Source organism: Dipodomys ordii, unplaced genomic scaffold (genome assembly GCF_000151885.1).
Source record: "Dipodomys ordii isolate 6190 unplaced genomic scaffold, Dord_2.0 Scaffold219, whole genome shotgun sequence".
Classification (NCBI taxonomy): Eukaryota; Metazoa; Chordata; class Mammalia; order Rodentia; family Heteromyidae; genus Dipodomys; species Dipodomys ordii.
The window spans coordinates 146,693-155,429 of NW_012267435.1; positions in this window are offsets into that span (position 1 = coordinate 146,693).

Below are 8,737 nucleotides of genomic sequence, written 5' to 3' on the forward strand. Positions count from 1 at the left end.
GTACTGCGTTTAGATTTCCTTTGCTTACCCATATTTCACTCTGAAATATGACACTGATATTAGGAAAATGCAACTCATAGACTACAATATTTGGCTGCACCTATCCAAAGTTTGACTTGTAAATTTTTTAAATTGTGGAGGGAGGTTAATAATATGTCATGCAGCATTTGTAAACATGTACAATTTCCTATCAAAACACATACATATATGATAAAGTAAATATAGTTCAATTAGGCACAAAAAACTCTTCATTCCTATGGCAAAGATATACTACTGTCTTGTTCAAGTTTATCTTGTTGAAAGATGATGAAAATCCAAGTTTACCAAGAAATCACTTGTTTGTAGTAATATCTTTATAGCCTTCACAGATAATGACTGACTACTGATTTTATCAAAGAGGTATTGCTTGCTTTCAAGGAGGCATCACAAAAAACAGTAACAAAGAAAATTTAAATTGGGGCTAGTAATAACTTGATTACCTTTATCTACACCCCTTTGCCACAAAGATGGCTTCTTAGAGGGAAGAGACCTCCATTCCTCCTTGTGTAGGGTTAGGCTGTTCAATCTGGCAGCACCTCTCCTATTTTTCTCTTCTGGACTTTGAATATTCAATTGCAAGTTCTCTAGCTTGGTGTGCTGTCATTTGAGGCATATCACCAGGGCAGGTTTTACCTGATTGGTTTTGAGTAAGAGTCTAGCCAAAATTCTTACCCAGGTTTTGTTCAAAATGTGTTCCATGACTATCAGCCTCCTAGGCAGCAATGAGTACAACCAGTGGTACATTTTAAGGTTTTTTAAAAACTGCTCAAGGCCTAGGGAAGTTGATTAACAAAACAATATGAACCTCTCCCAACCCTATGTCCCACCAATCCTGACTGCTGCACAACAGTTGCTGCATTCTAGGCATCTTCCTCAGCAGCTGCCCATCCCAAACCACTAGCTTCCTGTGGTTGGCTCACCACGTTCCCATCACAAGTACCCACAGTGGTGTGAACCACTCACTGAACATGAGTTTTCAGCACAACTCCACAAGATCTTTATACCTTCTGTCACCAACAACACCTTCTTACTCTAGTGTGGCCCCAAAAGGAATTCCTTACACTCTGAGACACTCCAGTAGCCAATGCAATCCCACTTCCTTTGTGCCTTCATTGGGTCCTGAAGTCAGGGACTAGACGCTGTCCTTTGACTTTTCAATCGAGGCTGGCACTCTCACCCTTGAGACATAGCTTCCCTTACTGCGTTTTAGAGAGACAGCTTTCATGGACTTCCCTGTCCAGGCTAATTTTGAACCCCAATCCTCAGATCTCAGCCTACTGTGTAGTTAGGATGACAGGTATGAGCCAATGTCACCAGGCTAGCATCTATATGTTATTTCTACTAACCTCATATGGGAGAGGATACTTCAAAAGGCAGTGATGGTTCCCTCTCCCAGACTCTTCCTCTGACTGCCTGCTGAACAGATCCCACAGAATCAAGAATGCCAGGCAAATTCCTCATTTGGGCCCTGCTCTCCATTCCTGTGTCCCTGGAGGATTCCATCACCTGTACTTTGGCCCTTAGAGACATCACCACCCCCACTTAATGAACGCTAAATATTGGTCTCTCTCAAGTTACTCCTAACTCCTGCACCCTACTGCAGACACCTAACAACACAGACTCAGAAACAACACACAACTCAGAAAAGGGACCTTCAGCTCTTAGCCTCCTAATTAGCTACCATTGCATCGGTAAACCATCTGTGACTTGAGTTTATTACTGCTCAAGTCATTGGAGAAAGTTTACTCACAGAGCAGTTACACAGTGTACCCCAGGCTCCCACATCTGGCTGTGTTTTCCTGCTGAACAGATTCTGTAAGGAGATAGCCAGGTAGTTTCCCCACTGCCCACCTCGCCATGCTCAATGACTGTAGAAGATTCCAGCATCCGACATCATCTTAAAAGTTCACCTCTCATCTTTCTCCTGCCTCCTGTTCCAAACCAGAGCCGACAAACTGCACTGGCCTCAAAAACGTGATCCTTCCAATATCCACCTCGCAAGTATCTACTACCGTCTTGAACCACTGACATCTTGTTTTCACTCCTTACTGAAGAGGGAAGAAGTTAATGCATCGAGCTGTGGGAAGCAACCTTCCCAATGCCGGCTTTGACTTCTGCTGACCTGATTCCTTAGCATCGAGATTGAAGGCACTTTCCTCATTGCTTGACCTGACCCCATGCAGGTGTTCAGGAAAGAGTCCACAGTCTGTCCTGTGGCCAACACCAGTGCTTATGTCTGGGGACTGCCAGGACCCAAGGCTTCTCTTTCCCCTTACTCCTTGGTCTCCCCGCGGCCAGGTTACTCTGCAGTGGCCTCCAAACGCGATCCTTCCCCTGGGACCAGGCCGCCCGTCTTTATCTCTGCTCACAGGAGAAGTTGCTTCACAGGCAGTGGGACCCTGGCCGCAACCCAGCGCTGAGCAGGAGCTGAACACAGCCCCCCACCCAGGTGGCCAAGCATTTTCCTCAGCACGCTCCCGCCCCACCCCACGCTCAAGATCCTCCATCCTGGGGCCATCAGAGGCGCCCCGCACCCCGGGATTCCATGAGCACCTCCTAGACACCCCAAAGGCTCATCTCTCCCTCTATCCTTCATCCCGCATTCCCCACCCCACCTCCCTCCCCATGGCGCCAAAACCAGATCCTTCCGCCCAAAGCCACCAAGTAGCTGCTATTGCGTCCATCTAGCAAGAGTGCTCGGGGCAGCCGGCAGAAGTTGACCCACAGAGCCGTGCCCCCTCCCCACCCACCCGGTCCCCGGTGTGCTGACCAGCTCCCAGCACGTCCACGTGACTCAGGGAGGGCCTCCGACCTCACCCTCCTGCCCGCCCCTCTCGTTCTGCCCACCCCCCACGGCCACCTCCCTTTGTCCAGACCGCCACCACCATGACAAAGGCCCATGCGACAGTGCCACCTGTCAGGGACAGGACGGCGACCTCGAGCGAGGCTCGTCCCCCTACAAGGCCACTGGGCCACACGCCACACCCACCGGAGCCCTTTGACCTGCTCCCCATCCCCCCAACACACACACACACATACTGTCAGTCCCATTTGCTCAACATGAAGTCAGCACTGCTCTGAGGCCTTACCTCAACTCTTACAACTAAGGATCAAGCACCAACTGCCAGTGCCCAGCTGCAAGCGCCCAGCCTCCCGGCAGCGCACTTGCAGTTAGGGGACCTCGCAGTGAATGCTGGGCATAGCGCCTGCACATGCGCAATGCTTAACAGACCCAGGGCAGAGCATGCGCAGCTATGACTCAGCATAATCCTCAGAAATGGCCGCACCCCCCAAGGCAGGGCCCCTAGGCCTGAAAACCCTTTCCCTGCCTGCTTGCAGAATGAGCACCTCTCCAAGGCCTAAGATTGAAAATGGACTTGCACACTCTTTCTCCCAGAATCTTCCCAGTCTTTCACCAGTTTGCAGGACATTCAGAGAAAACAGAAGCAGAGTGCCCCTGTCCAGTCATGTATCTGAAAACGCAAAGTTACCAAAGACGTTGTAAATGCTACTTTTGCAGCGCTGTTCCCATGCTTAGGTGGTATTTTTCTTCTGACTTTCCAGGCATGTGCACTAGAACTATACCCGCTCCACAGGAATAAACACATTTCTTTGACTCCATTACTGGATATTAAAATCTGTTACCAACCGTTAAAATAGGGATACAGGTGGACCCGTTGCAACAATAAGATGAACTTTACAACAGGTTTGGGTGGAGGGGTGGGGGGAGGATGGGAAGGGATGGGAAGGGGAAACAAAGGAGGAGACCGCAATGCTTGATAAGAAATGTACCCATTATCTTGCCCATGTAATTGTAACCCCTCTGTACAGTATTTTCACAATAAAAAAAATAAATAAAACAGCAGCAAAAAAAAAAGATTATTTCTTTGTTGCTTTGTATGTCCCTCCCCGACGGTATAACCCTTGCTTTCACTGTATATGATGTTGTTATAATTTGTGGAGGGGAAGGGAAAAAACAAATTGTTTAAATAAGGATACAGGTGGACCCATTGCAACAATTAGACATACAAGTCTTATGTCGAAAATGAACTTTACAACTTTGGTGGGGGGAGGGGAGGAGGGTTGGGTGGGGGGGGTGGGGGGGGAGGGACAGGGAGGAAGGGATGGGAAGGGGAAACAAAGTAGGAGGCTACAATACTTGATAAGAAATGTACCCATTATCTTGCCCATGTAATTGTAACCCCTCTGTACAGTATTTTCACAATAAAAAAAAGAAATGTACCCATTATCTTGCCCATGTAATTGTAACCCCTCTGTACAGTATTTTCACAATTTAAAAAAAAGAAGAAAATGAAAGTAAAATATAATCTGTTACCTACCTGGGCAGAGTAGAACAGTATGGATGCAATATGCTCGCTGCAGCCCCACATCCTCGTTCTGTTCTCTGACAGTGCACAGGGAATTGCTTGCTGTTGGTATCTGCCTTTGAGATGTCTAACCTTTACTGCAATCTTTCTAAGCCAACTGCTTTGGCCTGTTTGTAGTTAAATCTTCAAGTACTGCTTTTACTCCTGAGACAGAGCAGAAGAGAAGGGGAGAATTCTTCCTGGAACTATTGGCAGAGATTTAGCATTTTTTGAAAATAATGACATACTATTAAGTTTTGGTAAAGGCTACTAGAATTGATGCTCTGTTGTATTACACTTAAGTCTATATTGTTAGTACCGTGTCAATGATTTCTGCAAATGAGTAAAACTGTCAAGATGGGCATTTCCCTTACAGTTTGGAGACATGTATGGAAAAGTCTTATACTCTGGCCTTTAAAATAACGGGATTATTTCATTGTCTGCTGTGTGGGAGGCTCAGATTGCTCCATGTCTTAGGTATATACCATTATTTAAATATAAAATCATATACTGGAGTCCCTTAAGGTGATATTTTTGTCGGCTTTACCTGAAACACATAGGAACACATGTGTAATGCACGTATAACACTATACAAACATATTGTGGTTTACCAGAATGCTCACTTCAGCAAATTTAGCTTCATATTAATGAAGTTTTGTAAAACAACTAAAATGCTCATGAGAACAGCTGAATATAAAATGATGACATTATACAATTCTGTATACTCAGAATCCTCTCAGATCATGTGAATCACTGCTGGATATATCACATAACTGCTGACCTGGTCACTGCTGGGGTGACAGCTCCTGGAAATAAGGTCACAGAATCTAATGGTGTATGAACTCACTGAGCACATATTGAGGAGGACCGGTAAAGGCCATGGTGACAGCAGTGGCTAGACAAATGAACTACAGGGACATCATCAACAGATTCTATGCCCAAGTTTCACTTCTGCCTGCTTAGCTGTCCTGAGAACTTTCCACAAGACATTTGTTTGCTGTGCCTCGTTTGGCCCTAATCATTCATTCTCAAATGACTCTGACCCACACAATTCAAGTCTATTTCCAAATGGCCTCATTTCTACTCTGCTACTGAGTATTCCTGGCTTACTGTGTAATTATGCCATTGAACAGGGGAGGACACTGAGGTGAATGAGAGTTCTGCTGCATCTACACAGCATGTCAGTGATCAGGGATGGAGCAAAAGCTATTGACCCTATAATCATCCAAACCTTCAGTCATAACAAGAGTTCTTTCTTTCCCCTTCTCTGAAATACATTCTTTAAAAAATTTTTAATACTTTTTTGATTGTAAAAGTACTGTACATAGGGGGCTACAGTTACATGAGCAAGGTAATGAGTACATTTCCTATCAAGCATTGTTGCCTCCTCCTCTGTTTTTCCCTCTTACCCCCAAAACTACACTCCTTCCCTCCTGCCTAAATTGTAAAGTTTGTTTTTCAACATAGTGTCTTCATGTCATTGTTACAATGGGTCAACCTGTATCCCTGTGTAAGCATTTTGTTTTTTCCCTTCTCCTCCCCAAATTAGAAAAGTGTATATACAAGATGCAGGGCACCAACATAAAATACAATGAAAGCAGGTTTTACCGTGGGGGAAGAACATAAAAACAAACAAAAAATCACATGATGCATTACAATTACATTAGAAACAATAGGAAGAAAGAAAAAAAAACATTTGTGTCCCTATCTTGGGGTTCATTTTGCTTAACATCAGCTTATCTGGTCATATGTACATAGATTTTGAATTTTTCTGCTTGTCCCAGACATATACTAGTCATTGCAAATAAGGGAAGGGAAATCATGGGAACTATGTTTCCTTGGGCCTGGCTTACTTCACTGAATATAATTTTTTCCAAGTCTTTCCATTTCTTAACAAATGGGGCAATGTTATTTTTTTCTGATGGAGGCATAGAATTCATATATATATATATATATATATTTACATATATATATGTACCACATTTTCTTGATCCATTCATTCACTGAGGGTCATCTGGGTTGGTTCTATATCTTATATGACAAGAATGTACTTCAGCATTAGTTACCATAGCTAAAGTACATTCTTGTCATTTATTTCCTAGACCATGACCACTGGTGAATCTTTTTTTTTTTTTTTTGTCGGTCATCTCATACCAACAAGGGATTCTATACCCAGCACTTAGGCCTGGGGAGAAATAATATCTTGTTGGATATGGACTTTTGCTTTTGTGTAGCTTCAGATTGGTAGCCTGTTCTTAAACCCAGACTGTTCTACAATTCTCCCAAAACCTTAATCATTCAGACCTGTGTTTGAGGATTACCCAAGTTTTTGCTTGACTTCTCCAAACTGCTTCTGTAAAGTTAGGCCATCAGGCATGGGTATTAGTGTACAATTATAATAAAAATGTGTGTGCATGTGTGTATGTTTGTATGACACTCATGGGGCTTGAACTGACACCCTGAGCACTGTCCTTTCATGTTCCATAACTTGAGCCACATCTACAGTTCTGGATTTGAGGTTTTCATTGGATTCAGCCACATGGACTTCCCTGCCCAATCTGACTTTGATACTTAATCCTCCATTTTCAGACCCTTGAGTAACTAAGTTTACAGGCATGAGCCATGGAACATGGCTCAATGCATACTTGTAAAGGAGTAATATAAAGTGTGAGAACTGTTCCTGCCCTTCCCAGATACATAAGCTTATATAGCAAGAGAAAATGGAAGGTTGTAGGCCATTTCAGACTCCCTTGACCACCATTCATAAAATCTGAGCTTTCCAGGAACAGAGCCCACCTGAGGCTGCCCCCACCTGTTCACATGCAGAAAGACATAATCCAAAGAACATCCTGGTCTGGGGCTAATGCTAGCTGTGACCACACCAGGAGTGAATGTTTCAAAGTGTTCCTGCTGTCATCTCTGAGGCTTTCCCTGTCTTGGACATGAGGCACTCCGGTGGGAATAGTGGGCATCACTGTAATGTGGACACTCAATGACTGAATTGTGTGTGCTGACACCAAGCACTTACAGTGGGACCACCACAGGGCCACTGATGCTATGAATGGAAAAGACACTCTGACCTATCAGGAAGCTCACATGGGGACAGGAATTTTTTCTGGACCAGAAACATCCAGAGTAGGGAGGCTTGGTGATTTCAGTTTTCTGGCATTGTTTTGTAATACTTTTTTATGGACAACTGGACATGAAACCATACTTCAACATGTAAGTCTTTCATCTTTTATCATTGGCATCAAAGTGATCTTTTCAGCATTACTGGACAAAATATAAAAAGGCATGCATTTGGTTGGTATAAATAGAAGCATACACATTAGAATACTAATGAAATTTATTGTTAAAATATTTTCAAAAATCCTAGTTACTTAGGAAGAGTCCTGAAGATTGTGACTCAAGTGTTAGAGTACCAGCCTGGAGGGAAAAGGCTAAATGACAGCACCCAGACCCTGAGTTCAAGGCCCAACACCAGCACAAAAAAAGTATCCACAAGTAAAACACAAATGCAGTTCTCCATTTTCTTACAGAGTGATTAAATGCAAGCAGCTTTCATCAGGAGAAAAATTTTGCATGTGAAAATGTTGAGCTAGGAGATACAGACTGATGTGAGCATCCCATGCAAGGAACAAATATTCATTGAGTCTCATGAATGACACATTGATGAAGGAAGAATGCTGACATTGCCTGCATGCGTGCTTTTATGTTCTCAGACCTATGCCCAATCCCTCCTTTTTAAAAACAGTCTTTTCACACCAATTCTCTGGAAATGAAAATAGTTCACACAAACTTTGCTAGCAATATTTCTGTCAGAGGAGATTTTAGGAGGGAAAATTTCCCACTATTTTTGTACAATTAAAGCAAACGAAACAAATACTATAGGATCCGCTACACAAGGAAAACAAGCATAAGGGCACAGTACAATGTTGAAAGGATCTTAGGAGATATTTATGACTGTGTATACATATGTGTATGTTATTGACTTTGCCTTCCATAAGCCTCCTAGTTCTAGGAATCTAGTACTACAAAGAAAGATCATGTCGAAGAGAGGCACTACGAACTCCCAGGATCCACACTGGCTCAAGAGAGATGCCCAAGCACCTGCGGTTCCAGCTAAAAGATGGGGAAGAAGGCGCTGATGAGTGCAAGAGTTGGGTGTGTGCATCATGCATCATGGCATAGCAGGTAAAGTAGAGGAAGAAATACAAAGGTGTCTCTAAAATTACCACAAAATTGCCTGGAAACATGAGCATGATAGTGTTTTGTGTGTGTGTGAAAATACTGTACAGACAGGTTATAATTACATGGGCAAGATAATGAGT